Raw genomic sequence first — 18,641 nt, 5'->3', positions numbered from 1 at the left:
TGGGGCTAGGCCACAGGAAGATACACTTCTCCCTGGCGTGGCAGAAGCCTCCACTTCAAAAGAAGTCATCACCCTCAGTTGAAGGCTGCATTTCAGGGAAGCCCTATCCTTGTCCTTCCATTACAACGACCCTTTCTGTGGCTTCAACCAGTGATTGATGGGCTTCTGCCAAGGCCCTCAGCACCGTTAGCAACTCCACCTTCCTGGTGGTGCTCTTGGCAGGTAGTCGACTCTTGTTGCAGAACTCCTTGAGCTGTGCCACAATGTAGACATCCATGTTGGCCCACTCAAATTCCGTCGTTGCAGGTGTGGTTTCTGACACAAAAATCAAGGGAAGAATTTGGGAAAAAAACAAAAACAAGTCACTCAAAGAGAATTTAAACTTGAATTGGTCTTAGAATATTTATGTGGGGTGGTAGTGTAACATAAGATTACTGTAAGGCAGTGTTCACCCTGGCCCTTTCTGCAGGGTTATCCCCAAACATTTTTCCTTCTTCCTCCTATTTTTCTGACCCTCTTTGTGTTGGCTTAAGGACTGTGGGCACTTTCACCACTGCAAATCAGTGCTAAGGTGCATGTACTGATTCTTTAAACATGGTATGAGTGGATTACACCTGTTTGGCATATTTAATTTTCATGTAAGTCCCCTTGTACAGTGGTATCCCATATACCCAGGTCCTGTAAATTCAATGCTACTAGTGGGCCAGCAGCGCAGATTGCGCCACCCACGGAAGTAGCCTTTCAAGCCTATCTCGGGCCTGGCACTGCAGTGCCTGTGTGTGCAGTTTACTGGCACACTGCCTTGGCATTTATAACTACTTGCCAATCCTTAAACTACTCTTTTAATACATATAGGTCATCCCTAAGTTAGGCCCTTGGTAGCCCTGTGGGCAGAGTGCTGTATAGGTAAAAGATAGGACATGTGCCTTTATTGTGTGGCATGTCCTGGTACTGATAAACACCCTATTTTGTTTCCTACTACTGTGAGCCTACTCTTATCTAACCCTGGGCGTAGTTTGCATAGCAGCGCTACGCGAAGTGTACTTCGCACTACGCACGCTACGCGTAGCTATGCGAACTGCGTAGTGCGGTAGGGAAATGTTGTTCGCACTGATTGCCCAGTGCCGAATGCTTGTCCGCACTGTGCAATCATTGCAAACGGCATCTTGCACAGTGCAAGCGGTTGTTTTCTGCTGCTCAAGTAGATTTGTACTCGAGCGGCAGCTTTCTCAACGCGGACTGGTAGTTTCTCATCGCGAGTATACGCGACCACTCGCAATGAGAAACCTGACCTCCCCGCATTGAATCTTCCCGGGAGGTTTATTTTCCACGCTCTCGATCGGCAACTTGATGTTGCTGATCACGAACAAGGAAAAAGTCTCGCCGGGATGTTGATTTTGCTCGCTCGCGGTCGCCAACTTGACGTTGAGGACCACGAGCAAGCAAAAAATGCCCGCTACACTACGCTACGTGTTTTTGCACTGTGCTACATGCAATTCGTGTAGTGTGTAGTAGCGCAAACTACGCACGTAGCGAAGTACTACGCCCAGGGTTACTCTTATCATAGGCTAGCATTGGTAAACCCCTTATATATGTTTAAGTGGTAATTTCTGATCTGAAAGGAGTAGCACTGCCATGTTCAGTATGTTTAGAATGGTAGCAAAAAATCATGCTTACTGGGGTTGGTAGATTACCTAATGCTATTTTAGAAATGCCACTTTTAGAAAGTGATCATTTCTCAGTGATTATAACTATGTGCTTTGCAGTCTGACTCCAATCCACGCCTGGGCCTGGTTGACAGCTACACTTTGTGCATACTTTCCCAATAGCTATCACATAAGAGGGGCTCGGTGCATCTACATACTGATAGTCTTCCTGGGGTGGGAGAGGGAGGCGGGTACCTTTTTAATTGTATAGGCTATGTCCTGCCCTCACACAAAGGGCTCGTTTACCCCCTCCCATACATCTGGTGCATGTGGGGAGCACCGTTTAGGCTCCTTGTTTCTGTGAACCCAGCAAGTGGAGAGCTCTTTGTGGTCTCTTGAGGAAAAGTGCGTGCTCATCACCTGGAGTTTTGAGGGGCAAAGCGTGGTGTGGGCTGGAAACTGGCCTTCAACCCTTTCAAGAACTCGCGCCAAAGCGCTAGTTGAAGTGCCAACCCCATGGGCTAGAGAGATGCCGCAGTACTAAGAGAAAGCTGGGAGCTTGGCCCCCACGTTGCAGTGGTGATCCCGGGCTTCCCCCGTGACAGCAGATCCAGCTCTCTCTGCAGTTGCGAAAGGAAACCCTAGGGAGGGGCGATAACGGGACCTATGCTGATGTCACACTGGGCACCAGTGTTATTCACAGCTGGTAGAGAGATTGCCATCCTGGTAACCGCCAGCCCAGCACTGCTTTTGTACCCAAGAACTGTGATACAAGTTGGTTGGGGCCCAGGAAAGTAACAAGGCTTCACCGCCCTCAACTTGAAAAGGTACACCCTCTAACTACAAAAGTAGCTTTGGCCGCTGCTCCGCACGCTCTGTGGCAGCTGCCGTTTGTTTTCCCTGCAAGTGGGAAACGCAGCAAGGTCGCCCGTTCTCCTCAATAGCATGGGTGTTTCCCCCCTCCCCCATTGGAACATCCCTGGGGGGTTCTCTGGATCCCAGTAGTTAGATGGGGTGAGACCTAGAAGGAGGTCTTTGGTTGCAAGAGAGAATTGTCCCTTTTCAAGAAACCTCCAAATTACTGCATTACCTGTAGAAGGCATGCAGGAGCTTCTGCGGCGTACGTTGCATCTCCCTTGTTAGACCTGGCATTATGCAATGATCTCCTCTGTCTTTTTTGCTTCTGCCTCCTGTATTTTCGACTGTATTCTGGACGGGAAATAACCTTTACAACGTAGTCATTACATCGCACTACATTTACAACGCCGTCATTACATCGCAACATCCTTTACAACGCATGTCACTACAAGGCAGCCATTACATTGCATGTCACTACAACGCCTGACACTACAACGCATGTCACTACAACGCAGGCATTCCATCGCATGTCATTGCAACGCATACCATTACAACGCATAGTACCCCTACACTAACCAACACTTACCCTACTGTTGCATCCCCTGGAATTAGAATAGTAATTTTTACACTATCCAACAATTACCTTAAATGCAATGTAATGGTATGCATTGTAATAGTATTCATTGTAAAGGTATGATGCGATGTAATTGTATGCGTTGTAAGTGTAGTTTTAAAAAATTGTTGTAGTGGCAATCGATGTAAATTTGTGCGTTGTAAAGGATGTTGCGATGTAAAAACTGCGTGGTAAAGGCATGCGTTGCAAATGCATTCGTTGTAACATCATACATTCATTCTGAATTTCGTTTTTGCTGGATTTAGAACTCTGGGCGCTTTACCACTGCTGGTCAGTGCTAAAGTGCAAGTGCTCCCTGTGTACATTATGATTGTGATTGGTTATCCATGATGGCCAATTTGATTTACTGGTAAGTCCCTAGTGAAGTTTACTGAGTGTGCCTAGGGCCTGTAAATCAAATGCTACTAGTGGGCCTGCAGCACTGATTGTGTCACCCACAAGAGTAGCCCTTCAAACCTGTATCAGACCTGACACTACCGTGTCTGTGCACCCACTTGCCAGGCCCAAACCTTCATTTTTTCTACTTCTAAGATACCCCTAAGGTAGGCCCAGGTAGCCCTGTGGGCAGGACCCAGTGTTTGTGAATGGTAGGACATCTGCTTGTGTTTTACATGTCCTGACAGTGAAATACTGCTAATTTCGTTTTTCACTATTAACAAGGATTATCTCTTTCATAGGTTATCATTGGATCATTGGAGCTACCTTGTAACATCTTACAAATGTAAGTTTCAATTAGGAAGAGATATAGATTTTGAGTTTGAGCTCCCTGAACTCAGAATTTTTAAATCATATTTTAGTTATGTTGGTTTTTAAATTGTGTATTTAAAAATGCCACTTTTTGAAAGCCTGCTTGTAGAATCAACATCTGGTTTAGACTGACAGTTGGGCTGTTTGTGCATTCACTGTAGACAGTCACACAAAAGGAGCTGTGGTGTGCCCTGTATATCCTAATGGCCCATCACCAGGTTGATAGGTCATCCTGAGCTAGAGTGGTGGGAGGAGTTGTCACTGACACCTGAATAGGGCTGTGCATGTCCTCACACAATGCTGTCTCCACCACCCTGTAGTGTGTCTGGAGCCAAGTCAGGGCCAGGTAGGATCTTTTGTGCTACAGAGACTACCCTTTAAAGTATGTCTATTTCAAAGATAGAAAGAAGTATACGTATTGGTCCTCTTACCCCCATTTTTAGAACACTTTTCAACTAAGAGGAGATTCTAGCAAGAAGAAGAGCTGGAGAAACTGTAGGCGGGGAACTGACACTCTGCTTGTGGCAGTGTTGGGCTGGCATGCTTCTTCCTGCTTCTGTTTTGAAGACTGAATGGATGGGACTTTGCTTTCTTGTATACTGCTTGCCAAGGTTCTCCAAGGGCTTATGTGTGCTTGCCTCCTGTTAAGAAGTATCAGGGCCATCAAAGATTTCACCTGTGGCCCCTGGACTTCTCTGCTGGGAGTTCTGACCCGCCAAGTGGTGCCCATTTCTGTTCTGGGCCCTTGGAGGTGGCTTCTGCTGCAAGAGAAGAAAATCCATTCACTGGTCTTCAGCGCCTGTTATTCCCACCGCAAGCCATGTGGTTAAAAAAAACCAACACCTCACCGCAGCTGAAGAATTGACACAGCGACTACTGTGTGGCCCGAAAACCGCCACAGCCTGAGTCCTGAGCCCCGTGTCTCTGACGACTGAGACACGTGCTCCGACTCTGACATAGGTCCTGCTGTGTGGCTGATGATTTGACACATCACCTGTATCGCGGCTGGAAAATCAATGCAGAGCCTGTTTCACCACCTCCACATCTTCCCAGCGTGACTGGATTTTCCACACATTACACCTGTGCGCCAAGTCTGCATCGATGCTGGGCTTCGGTAAGGAACAGAGGCCATTTGTCTGGAGAAACAATGCATCACCTCCCCTCGCGGTAAGAAACTGATGCATCACCTCCTCTCACAGTAAGGAACCGACGCATCACCTCCCCATGGAGCAAAGAACCGACATATTACCTTCCCTGCAAGTAAGGAACCAATGCATCACCTTCCCTGAGAGTAAGGAACCAATGCATTTCTTTGCCTTTCCGGTGCCACACCTCCCCTGTGCCTGTTTTCGGGTTTTGATTTTGAGGCATCCCATGCACTTTGTGCTGAAAAGTGAAACATTCATATTTTTTTATGGATTGAACTGTTTAAACCTTTCTAAAGAGATATCTCGATTTATGTATGTTGGATTTTTGTTGTTTTGGTCTTGTTTTTATTAGACAAATATTGGCAATTTTTTCTAAACTGGTGTGGTGTTATTTTATGGTATTTTCACAGTGTTATTGTATGTGTGTACAAATGATTCATACAATGCCTCTGTAGTTTAGCCTGACTGCTCTGTGCCTAGCTACCAGCGGGTGAGCACAGGTAAACTTAGGTATGTACTTTACTCATCCTGACTAGAGTGAGGGTTTCTACTTGTACAGGGTGCATACCGACTGACAACCAGAAACCCCATTTCTAATATCCCCATTTATCCCCAAGGGAGCATCTTGTTACCATAATTACTGTATTAAGTGGTGTAGGGGTGCAGATGCACTGCACCCTATACTCGGGGTATTCTTGAACGCTGGCAATATTTGGTGTTATATGTGTCGTTTCCCTTTGGGAAGAGTGCAAATGTGCTGGGCCTGATGTTATTCAAGTTATAGATACGATTCATGTGGTTTCTCTAACCTAATCTGCTGCATTTCGTGCCCTGAGTTTATAATGCAGGTCCTTTTGCTTCTGGCATTGTCAGGATTTGCACAATATGCACTTATTGATGATTCATTTGGTTTTCTCCTACAACCTGATGCCGTTAATGCTCTGAGTTTATGATGTATATTATTTGTGGTTCTGGCATGTTCATGATAATTAGTATCACATCAGTATTTGCATAATACACATTGTACTCATGATTCATGTTGTTTTTGGTCTACGTTTTATGTACAGTATATATTTTATTTTTTATATAATACTATGTGAAGTCTATTTTGTGGTATTTATTGTGCAACTGGTGTGAGTGTGTTGAGCAATGCTTTACACATTTCCTATGGGATAAGTGTAACTGCTCTTGCCAAGCTACCAAGGAGGTAAGCATGTGCATCTAGGTGTATAACTTGCTTGCCCTGTCTGGAGTGGTGCATCCTACCTGGCTTAGGTGCATACCCTAGCCAACCAGAAACCCCATTTCTAAGAAGCACTGCACAAACGCCAGTCCAAATCCTTTCCGCTGAACACCAGTGTAATAAATTGGATTGCTGGTTGAGGGAGTGAAACCCTTCTCAAGCAGCCAGCACAATTCTTCCCAGGGTGAAGTCAAAAAAATCCCTAAATTAACCTGTGTTCAACCCTTGGGTAGCTTGGCACAGTTCAGTCTGGCTTAACTCAGAGGCAATGTGTAAAATATTTGTGCAACACTTGAAACAGTAATACAGTGCAAACACACCAAAAAAGGAGCCCACAACAGAGTTAGAGTTTTTTTAAAATAAATAACACAAGACCAAATCAACAAAGATCCAATCAGTAGAACCAGAGATATTCAATTTTAAAGATTTGGGTAAAAATAGTGCCAAAAGGTGTAAAGTGCCCACTGTAGATATCTGGTTGCAGCAGACCGGGACAAAGTCACAAGTTCAGGATGACCACGATGGAGCATGCACCTGCTACAAGGACCCAGTTAAGCCTGCTGAACAGAGTTTCTTGAATCCTGGTTTGCGGAGGTGTTGTGCAAGGGAAATGAATCGGTCCCGGTGTTGTCATTGAGGTTGCAGTTGAGAGATACAAAGTCCTGCGCCGAGGATGCGTTGCCCAATTGTGATTCTGAAGGTGATAAGGACTGCGGTGGCGATGGAGGTTGTTGCAATGGGTCCAATTCATGCAGCAGCAGAAATGCATTGGTTCTACTTGGTGTTGACCCGCACAGCAGAGGAGATACATCAGTTTCGCTGGATACACAGAGGCTGGCAGAGCACCATAGGCCCTCTTCCAAGAGGCCAGGACTGGGGTGGCACTATTTGGCAGGGTAGACTCACAGATAGCAGTCCAGGTGCAAGGTAGTTGGAGCCTTCTGTTCCTGAGGCTCAAGTCAGAAAGCAAGCCAACTAGCCTTGGAATCACTCTGGGGTTCTGGGTTCCAATGATGCAGGTCCAGTTCTTCGCACACAGGCAGGAGGGCAGCAGACACCAGGTCAGCACAGCAAAGTAGTAGCACAGAAAGGCAGTAGTCCAGCAGAGTGCAGCCCAGCAGAGGGGAAGGCCAAATAGCAGCATAGCAGTCAATCTTCCTGGCAGAGTATACACAGGTGTAGAAGTGTACTGAAGTGGTGATGTCTGAGGTCCAGTATTTATACCCAGCTTTGAAGTGGGGGAGAAGCTTCTAGAGGTTTCCCTTTGTGATCCCCAGGCATCCTGTCTTCCCTGTCCTGGCTCCAGACTAACTATAGGGGTTGTGGGAAGGCAGGGCACAGCCTATTCAGGTGCAAGTGGGGCCATGCCCAGCCTCTCATCCTGCCAGTGATGGCCCATCTAGTCACACCTCAACTCACTATTGTGTGTGACTATCTAGGAGGAATACACAATGCCCAACTGCCAGCGAAACCCAGTCATGTGACCAGAGACAGGCTACATGAATAAGGAAGGAAACTGCCAGCTTTCCAAAAGTGTCATTTTCCGAATTTCTATTTAAAATCTGGCTTCACCATAAGTTAGGATTTTAAATTGTGATTTCAGAGACACCATACATGAACTGGTTATCACTTTCTATTTGGAGGTTAGGCCTGGCAAAAGGCTTTTTTTGCCAGGTCAAAATGGTAGTTTAAAACTGCAGACACATAGGCTGCAATGGCAGGCCTGAGACATGCTTAAAGAGCTACTTTAAACTTTAATTTAGAGGCCCTGGGCACATGTAGTACCAAGTTACTAGGGATTTACCAGGAAATTAAATGTGCCAATTAGAGATAAGACAATATTACCGGGTATTAAGGAGTGAGCACATGGACATACACTGGTCAGCAGTGGTAAAGTGTGAAAAGTCCTAAGGCAAGCAAAAACAACACCAGGAAAATGGAGTAGGAAGGCAAAGAAGTTAGGGGGGAAGACCTCCCTAAGGCTGACAAGCCTAACACAAACACAATGTGCAATACGGCATACACAAACAATACACACAGCCCCTTGATGTCAGCGCTCTAGTGTTTCGTAAGCAGGTCTCTGAGTACCACTTCCCTCTCACTAGTGGTAGTGGTTATTCCACATTCACTATAGGCTACTTACAGGTAAGGACCCACTGGTATTCAGAGTCTTAGGAGTCCCTCGCAGACTCTGATAAAAGTAAAAAGTATTTCAGCGCCCGAAGCGTCATCTACCAGAACAAGTTCCCCCGGAGCCTTCAGGCCTTGTGATCATTCTTACCCGCTCCAGATAGGTAGTTATAACCGGAGTCTCCGCAAGGAGTAGCAGTGGCTGCTGTTGGTAAGCAGCACTCACAGCTCGGCTGGAGCAGCAGTTGACCGTCCACTGAGTTTCTTCCGGTGAAACTGTAAGTTCTTCTGATCCTTATCATAGGTGTGTGGTAGGTTGCTCAGTTTTCTTTTCCTCTGTCAGGACTCAGGCCCTCATGGGCCACCATGGGGGCCTCTCTTTACAGTAACAGCTTGAGCTAAGCAACGGTCCTCATCCTTCACGGCGACCTTATCTGGCATATAGGTTGCCAACTTTCCTCCAAACATGGGTCACAAATGCTCCCCAGCCCCCAGGCATATTGGGTCGCCAACTTCACTCTGCACACGGGCTATGGCCCGATTGGCATAACAGTAGTTTTCATGGTGGGTTCGTCTGGCATACGGGATGGCCGACTTTACTCCACACACTTGCCACGGCCTGATTAGCATGGCAGTGGGACTGACCACGGGTAACTCCGTGGCAGCCCCCTCTGGCATCCGGGGTTGTCTATTTTTTTACCTGCACAGAGTGATGACCCAATTGGTGCAGCAGCTGTCTACTCACACCTTGCTACGGGGATTCACTCACCAGGATCCAACCTTGGTCAGAGAGAGAAGTTTTGCAGAGCTTATTCTCCTCACACAGTCCAACTCGCTGCTTGACATTTGACAGTTTTGGGACCTTGAGCTCCCCTTCTTATATTCCATTCCCAGACACCACATGTGATTTAAAGTCTGAGGTGTTGAAGCTTGTGTTGGAGGACTGCATCCATCTGAGTGAATACCCACTCCTTTGCCCTGCTCTTCTTCCAGAAAGCAGTCTATGACAGCAGGAGCAACTAATCTGGTAGCCCCAAAACACAACCCATGGAAGTGATTAGAGGTTCACACCTGGATGTCAGCCACAGTGATAATTATTTAGAAAGATTAACCCATGGCCCCAAGCTCTACTATTTACAACTCTGTTATAAGCTTAATGGCTAGAGTGGTCGACCTCGAAGCTGGGGAACGAGGTTCGAGTCTCAGCAGAGACAAAAAACATCATGTGATACAGGACAAATCACGTAATCTCCCAGTGCCTAATAAATTAAATGCGTCAATCAATAATGCAACTGGTGTTCATGTTAAGCACTTTGATACCTTAGGGCTGTGTTTGAGTTACATAAACCCCCCCACCCCCCAAAAAACGATGTGGCCAGACCCCCTTCCCAGTGACCTCTCTGTGTATCAGAGAGCACCCTTTGAAGTGTACTGAAGAGCCTGGCTTTTCTTCCTCCAGTGTGCGTCCCAACTAGGAATGCAGCAATCCACAAATCTGTCTGGAAGGGTTACTCTACCTCCTTGTTCTCCTCCATCTATCCCTGGGTCTCCCTGAATCTTCCATGTATTGTACCATTCACAGGCACACATACACCCAGCACAGCGCTACATACTAATTTAATGTAGGCAAAGGGTGTGGCAAACACACAGCAGCAAAACTTTACATGATTGACCCTGTAGGCCTTACTCCAGTGAACCAGGTAAAAAGGCCTCTTCACTTCTTATGACTGCTACATGGTAGGCTGCCACCACTGCATTAGTGTAATTTAAATCCTGACAAAGGCAGTAGCCATTCACCACCAAGAGGGAAGCGCTTTGGCCGCCCCTACCAGTCAACAAGGCCGCAATCTGTGAGAGAGGCCTATGTCATGATGCACACGTATGATAAATCTTCCCTCATGACAACAAAAAAACAGAACCTGGGATTCAGACATTGTTGCAGCAGGGGCACTCAAGCCAGAGGTACACATCCTTCACCATGCAAGGAACTTTTCTGTTCCGACGGTCACTACATATTAGGGAGATAAAACAGTGTGTTCCTTGGCACTTTGAAACTAATGATATATGAAAATAGGAGCCCGAAAGGCAATGAAGGCATATGTGCAGGGGAAAGGAGAAGACCACAGCCTTGAGTCTGAAAAGACTCAGACTCATCTAGACCAGTGTTTCCCTAACTGTGGGTTGGGAGTGGATTTTTGGTGAGTCACAAAAGTCCAAGTAATAAATTGAGATTACTTTAAATTCTATATCTTGTTACATTTGCTGGGCTTCAAAGACAGAGGTCAACTGTCAGACCATGTTTCCTGACAAAGATCTGCTTATTTTTTTAAGTTGGACTGCCCTTCACAAACTCCTCCCACGTTGAAGTCAGAGAAAGAAAAGTAATGTGAATTATGTGACAATCTTGCTGGGGTAGAACGAGTGTGAAAGGAAATGCTGTAGGATGTGACTTTTCTGTAACACACAACAGAATGTAAATACTGGTAAATGAACTGTACACTTTCAGAATTAGGAAAGCAAAAAATTAAGCACATTTTATTTGTAATTTTGAAGTGTGATGGAAACAAAGATTTTAATCGGATCAAAACAAATCAAGACACTTTACTTGGTGATGCACAAATGATAATTATTCACAGAAACCCAATTTCCACGCATTGTAATTTGTGTAAAATATAGTTTTATCATTAAAAATGTATGCCTGTGCAAATTTAATGGTCATTTCTATGGAAAATATGATGTCGATAAATGACAGTAGGCAACCACACAATGCTTTAGTTGTATTAAACAAATCGTCCCCCTCATGTCAATTAAAGCTAGATGGGTCATGAAAGTTTGTTGTTCTAAAAATTGGGCCATGGTTCTAAAATGTTTGGGAAGCACTGATCTAGACATGACTAGACCTATGAATTTCAGATTCGCTTCCAGAGAACCCTGTGTGAAAAGGACAAAAAGACCAAGGCTGACTACTGATAGGCTACATGAATGACATAAATACAGTCATGTTTCTCTGAATAGAGGAGCATAGATTTTTAATCTGCTTCATGTGTTTAAATAACTGCCTTTGACATGGAAACATCTTTTTTTTTGAAAGATTAAGATTCTTTATTGAAGAGAATCATAAAACAATGCAAGAATATAAATATATGCGTTGCCTGAGCATTGTGAGTGCATCAGATATAGAACAGTAAAACAACAAAAATAAACAAAATAGTATGGATTGGTGAGCAGAACCATTGAAATCTGCAATGCTTAGCATCAAAATAATCAAAACACTTGAAGGAATTCTAGCGATTTTTAGTTTCTTAAGGGTAAAGAAGAAAAGAAGAAGGAGAGAAAAAGAAGGAAAAGAAAAAAGAAGAGAGGAAAAGAAGATAGCAATTACAAGATATATAACAACATGGCGCTACAACAATGTCTTAGCATCTAAACATCCAAATATAATGATAATTACCTCATGGAGAAACATTGGTGGTGCTAACAGGTCTGGAAGAGGTAACAGTTCCAGATAAGTAAGTTGTAAGTGAGAGCCAGATCAAATCTTTTTTAATCAGTAAAGAAAAAGTGTAGTGTCATGAGCTCTATCTAACCTGTGGTGATGACATAATAAATCCCGCCAGGCAATGAAAGGGATTTTTTTAAGTATCCTTCCAATTTGATGTAATAACTTGTAAGGCCAAAGCTAACAATCCATCAATACATTTCCGAATCGTCCTTTGAGAATGCCAAAGGGGGGAAGAAACACCCAAAAAAAGATGTACAATATTAAATGTAGTGTCTGTAGATAAAATAATATTAATTCTATCCCAAATGAGAGACCCAAATCTTTTAACTCGAGGGCACTCGAAAAGCATGTGAAGAAAATCGCTATTCTCTTGGGCACATGGGCAGCAATTAGTGTGTGTAATAAGGTGAGACCTATATAGTTGTGAGGGAGTAAAATACAGTCTATTGTAGAAGAAACATAATGTTTTAGTAGTAGCAGTGGTACAGGAAGTGGTGTGTATCTTGGCCCAAATTGCATCCCAGGTGCGTTGGTAAAATACTTGAAGCTCCCATTGTAGTTCTGTTTTGGATTTAGGTCTGTCATCCTGAGGGAGACATAGAGGTTTATATATATAGGAAGCCCTTAATGTGTGTGGAGAAGTCAAAGGAAGAAGAAGTAGGAAAAAGATTAAATGATGTGGAGGAGACCTGCAAAAAAGCTGTAGAAGAATAGAGCTAAGGCGCTGATAATGGGCCACATAATAGGATGAAACACCATATTTAGATTGGATGTCTATGAATTCTAGAACAGAATAGTTGGAAATAATATGGTCAACAACTATTATTCTTTTGTTGATCTACTCCTTCCAAAAAAGAGCTCCATTATTTAATTTAATCTGTTTATCATACCATAACGAAGTTTATAAAACAAAATTAAGTGGGGGATTGGATTGAAGCAGTAGCGGATTGACAAAAGAAAAAGAATGCAAATGTAAAGGTGTAAAAAAAGCTCTAAGGGCTTGAGAGATGCGAAAAGACTCCTCAAATGAGAAGTGGGCAGTTTGGGCTCATTCTAGGAGACCCCAGACTGTAGGTTCATCTAAAGAATGAGAAGAAAGAGAGGTCCAAACTTGATTAAGAGAGAAAGCCGAATGATAATGTCTAAAATAGGGAAAATTAACCCCTCCATTATTCTTAGGCTGTTGGAGTCTTAATAAGGAGATTCTAGGTTAGCATTTGTTCCATAAAAAAATATAAGTAAACGATTAATGGACTTAAAAAAACCTAAGAGGGAGCTTGACCGTAAGCATGGACAAGTAAAACGCGATGATTGGTAACATCATAATTTTAATAGTAGATAGTCTCCCCCACCAGGACAGATAAAGAAGAGACCAATTGATGGACAGATTAGTAACTTCTTCCTCAACCTGATCTAAATTGAATTGGATAGTTCCTTATATAGTATTGGAATAAATAATGCCTAAACATTTGATGGGCTTAGAATTCAAGGCAAACCCTGTATTATGAAACATGGCAGGAAGGCAATATTTATTTAATGGCAATACCTATGATTACTCTATATTGAGATTATATCCTGAGACTGAAGAATACTCGTCTAAAAGAGAAAAAAAGGCTGCAAACATGGTTTGTGGGTTGGACACATAAAGTAAAATATCATCCGCATAGGCAGTGAATTTCACTTCGATTTGTTTGTATTTAGATCCAGAAAAAGCAGATGCTCTACAGATTTTCTCTAAAAAAGGCCCTAAGGCTAAAAGAAAAAGAAAGGGGAGAAAAAGGGCATCCTTGTCTGGTTCCTTGATAAAGGGGCAAATAAGAGGACTGTTTGTCATTAACGAAAATAGAAGTAGAAGGTTGAGAGTATAAAAGATGAATGTAACTAATATACAAGAGCCAAACCAATACCATTTCAAGGTGCTAAACATGTAATCCCAGTTGACCCAATCAAAGGCTTTTTCAGCATCTAAGGTTATGGCAGCATATAGTATATTAGATTTGGATGCCATATGCATTATATTAAGAAAAGTTCTGGAATTATCAGAGAGAAAACGACCCTCCACAAATCCTGATTGATGAATGTCAATCAAGTCTGGAACAACCTGTTTAATATGTAAAGCGAGAGCCTTAGCGAATATATTGCAGTCAGTGTAAATAAGAGAAATAGGCCTATAATTCTCGCACTGTGATAGATCTTTACCCTTTTTGGGAAGTAAGCAAAGCATAGCTTGAGAAAAAGTTCCTTGTGCACATTGTTGTGTGGTAAAGTGGGAAATTAAAAGTAAAAGTTTTGGAAGCAAAAGATGTGAAACATGTGCATAAAATTGGACAGAAAACCCATTGGAACCTGGAGCCTTATCTTAAGAAAGTTGAAGTAGGGTATGTTTAACTCCCTTCTCTGTTATCTCAGTATCCAAAATAAAAAGGTCAGATGTATGATCTGATGATTTGGGAATAGAGTGAAAAAAGTGTCTAATTGATCAGCTGTAGGAGAGAGTTCTGAATAATATAGTTTAGTATAATATTGTAAAAAGCAATCTAATATTTTTGTGTCACTAGTATGTCTAACTCCATAAGTATCCACAATGACTAGTATTTTAGATTTCTGCATCATTATTTTTAAATATTTAGCTAATGCTTTCCCACCTTTATTGCGACCGCCATCCATTTTTGTGTTAATTTTAAGAAGAGCACCATAGTTATAATTCCAAGATTGTTTGTTATGCTATACTTTGGCTTGAATTAATTTAGACAGGGTATCAGAATTATTAGAGGATAAAAACGTATTTTCTGGCTCTTTAATTTGCGTTAACAGATAGGTGGTGTTAATAATTAGTTTTATTTCTAGTTAGCTTCAAACTCCATGATAAACCCTCTGGTGGTTTCTTTTTTCATCCTATATACAATTAAACCTTGAATCAACAGTAAGGTTAACAGCAAAAAAATAATTGTTAAATGGTGTGAATCATCAGTGAAATGTTTATCTAGCAGTAGTGCATTGTTGAATTTCTATCTATTGGAGCTGGGAATGTCATTAGGGGTGCCTAAGTCTAAAAGGACAGCAGCATGGTCTGAAATTAAAATGGAACCTATCTCAACATTAGATATTGACTTGAGAGCATTTTGTGTTACAAATAAATAATCCATTCTGGAATGTGAGGCATGTATAGGGGAGATGTATGTGAATTCTAACACGTCAGGATCAGCTATTCTCCAAGCATCAATCAGACCTCTGGAGGAGATAACCCTGTAAAAAGATTTCTGCATTTTTTGGGGGATATATCTGATCTGGGAATGATGGTCTAAAAAGGGGTCTATTCGTTTATTACAGTCACCTCCTACTATAAAAGTATCTGAAGAACAAGCAGATAAGAAAGAGGAAAAACGGTCCCAGAATTGGGGTTCAACCCCTGTCGGGCAATAGACATCACATAGTGAGTGAGGAAAGTCGTTCATTTTTATATTCAAACATAACCATCTACCAGCACCATCCTTAATTTCATTGAGCAGCTGAAAATGCAAAGATTTATGTAACAGAATTAGACACCATTCTTGTTTTTAACAGCAGAGGAACTAAATACAGAATCCACCCATTGTCTGTGCATCCATTCAATGTCGTTGTCTTTAAGATGTGACTACTGTAAGAAGGCTATCTGACATTTCAATTTGGACATATGGGTGAGTATCCTTTGTCTTTTTACAGGTTTTCGGAGACCTTTAACATTCCATGCAACAACACATAGATTGACCATAAAGAATATAAACAATACTTGATAACCTTATGAAACATGAATAAATTCAATTCAATATATAGGTGGAAAAGCAAAAATGCTAAGTGGTAAATAAAATGAGAATAAAGCAACATATGATTATGGAAAGGGAGAAGGACAGAAGAAAATGAAAAAGACAAAGTAGTGAAAGGACACAAAATAGTAGGGAGAAGACAAAAACTCCCCAATGTGAAGAAAAATAAAAAGATTACAGAAAATAGAAGGACTTCAGTGATTATGAAATTGGCAAAGAAGAAACAGAAGGTTAATAGAATGGAGCGGGGGAACGAGACAGAAATGACCAGCCCATGAGGGAGCCAAGGAAGAAAATAAGTACAAAACAAATAGAGTCGGGGCAGCCACAAAATAGGAAACATGTAACATAGAAGCGCTATGTCCAAATAGACAGAAAAAAAATACATCCAACAAACTTACCATACAGGAAAAACTTGATACGACAATTACACAAGGCAGAGACTGTGAATAGCTGGACATCACTATAACAACTTCAATGGATTCCGGAAAAGTAGAACCTGAAAAAGAACGTTGAAATCAATAAGAAGCAAAAGAATATGACAAAGCAAATCAAGTTTCACTAAGATTCGTGTTTTCTCCTTTATGCTCTTGGATGAACAACTTGAGTTGCTTTGGATCTTCAAAGGTGTTTGTATAGGTGACCTTTAAAAAGCAAGGGAGAATGAGCCCATACTGAGCATTCATGGATCTTAATGCGGGTCTCAAGTTCAAGAACTCTTTGTGCCTCGTGGCGGTGGCCTTGGAAACATCCTGACTAAAACAGACTTTATGACCAGCCCAGAGCATCTGCTTGTGTTGTTTGGCTGTAGTGAGGACTTCCACAAGGTCAGAATACTGTAGAAACAGAGCAATAATCCCTCTAGGTCCAGTCGATGATGCAGAAGGGGAAGGACCACTCTGATGGTCCCTCTGGATATTCAAATCAACCAAAGATTTCATACCAACAATTTTGGGAATGTACAACTTAAGAAATGTAGTCATATCCTGACCTTCCAAACCTTCCAGTATACCATAAATGCGCAAATTATTCCGAGGGTCAAGATTTTCTAAATCCTCAACCTGTCTTTTGACCTGCGTCACTTCTTTGGTCAAATATGAGACTTTTGCAATGACATCATCTGCATCATTAACCCTCTGTTCCACCTCAGTGAGTCAGGAATCAAGAACGGGCCTCTTTTCCTCAATCCACTGTATGGATGCTCTTGTCTCCACTATGAAGGGACTCATATTTCTTAATTGCTCCATAATGTCTTCCAAAGTCAAGGGTAGTGGGAATTTCGTAGGTGAGGAAGGGTCTTTTTTAACTCCTTTATCAGCACCACCACCTGACTCTTTTCGGCCAGCAGCATTAGAGACAGAGGAAGGCAACGATTTAGAAGAGTACCCAGCATCCATTTTTAAATGACAGTTTGATGAAAGCAGTCCTCCTAGAGAAAGTGGCAGCACTTTCACAGCAAGATGTGCACCCAGGCATAAAAAGTGGAGCACAATGGGGTGGATGACGAAGTACCCCTCAGCAGAGAAGAGTGTGGGCCATTAAAAAAAAAAAAAGAAAAAAGGATATTTCTTATGAGGAGAAAAACTCACAAGAGCCACTAATCAGAGTATTCAGTGAACTGCCTAAAATGGCGGCAGCATCTCCTGATGAGCCGGGAGCGGAAGGCAAAAAGCCTAAAAGACAAGAAGAAGACAAAATTCAGGTCTATAAAGCTTACATTGCAGCTCCACGCACCAACTGAAACCTCTTTCGACAAGAAGACATGCTAATGACAAAGAACCGCAGAACCATGAGGAGATAATATCCATGATGAGATAATATCCTCGGCTCTCGCGGATTAAAACTAGCCGTTGGCTATTTTGATTCGTTGCTCGACATGGAAACATCTTAACTTTCTGGGAATTTTCTTATGGCCACTAATTTGGTATAACCGCTAATTATATGGCAGAAAAATTTGCAGAAATACTGTATATTACACGAGTACGTGCTATTGCTGCACAGGTTGCAGAGTTGAGGTATTACCTTGTCACTCGTGAGCATGGTTTTATGCATGTGTAAGGGGTCAGAGAAAGACGGACCACGGTGTCTTTGGAATGGGCGCTGGGTCCCCGTAATTATTTACTGATACACAGGCAGACAAAAGAAACTGTGTTGAAAGTCACACCGGTGTCGTTCTTTGTCTTGAACAAATGGGTCTTCTCCCTTCGTTTGTCAGGGCTGGGCTGTATTCCCTCTCGTTGTTTGGTGCACCGGATATGGAAAAGAAAAACACCAAAAAAGGCACTGGTCAGTGCTCAGGGCACCACAGCATAGGAACAGGGGTACACCCGTGTTGGATTTCAGCATATGATGAGTGAGGGTTGCAGTGCGAAGCCGAGGGGAGTACCGTCACCATAAAAGAGGGGGCAGAGGTGTGACTTGGTGGGAATGCTCGGGTCACCCCGGTAGCTCTAAGACCCTATCCCCCTGTTAGCCTGTCGTTTTTCTAGCCCCCACCCCGCTCCCAATCCCACGAACTTTGGCACGCACCTGTTCGAGCCATGACCCTCCGTGGCCGTGGCGGGGCGGTGCGTCCTCCCGGAGGTCTCTTTGGTCTTCTCCTCGGGTCCCGGCTTCCTGATGGGCTTCTCTCTCCATCTCTCGCGTCTTCATCAGTCGGAACTCGTCTTCTTCCTGGTTTTCTGTTCCGCTTCCATCATCGGGAGGCTGCTTCTTGTTGGCCTCTCAGTGGTGCGACTCCGCCCCCGTAAAGGGAGGGGCGGGAAGTAATGGCCAATCCTCTTCTTCTTCCTCGCTTAGTCCGAGGAACTCACGATCGGCTGGGGGCTGGAAGGGAGAAAGAGCGGGTGAATCAAAGGGACTGTCAGGTGAGGTCCGCGAGGGACGGGGCACAGCCTGACACGTCCCCCTCCTAGAGTCATCCCGTTTGG

Source organism: Triturus cristatus, chromosome 11 (genome assembly GCF_964204655.1).
Source record: "Triturus cristatus chromosome 11, aTriCri1.1, whole genome shotgun sequence".
Classification (NCBI taxonomy): Eukaryota; Metazoa; Chordata; class Amphibia; order Caudata; family Salamandridae; genus Triturus; species Triturus cristatus.
This window is presented reverse-complemented; position numbering follows the sequence as displayed.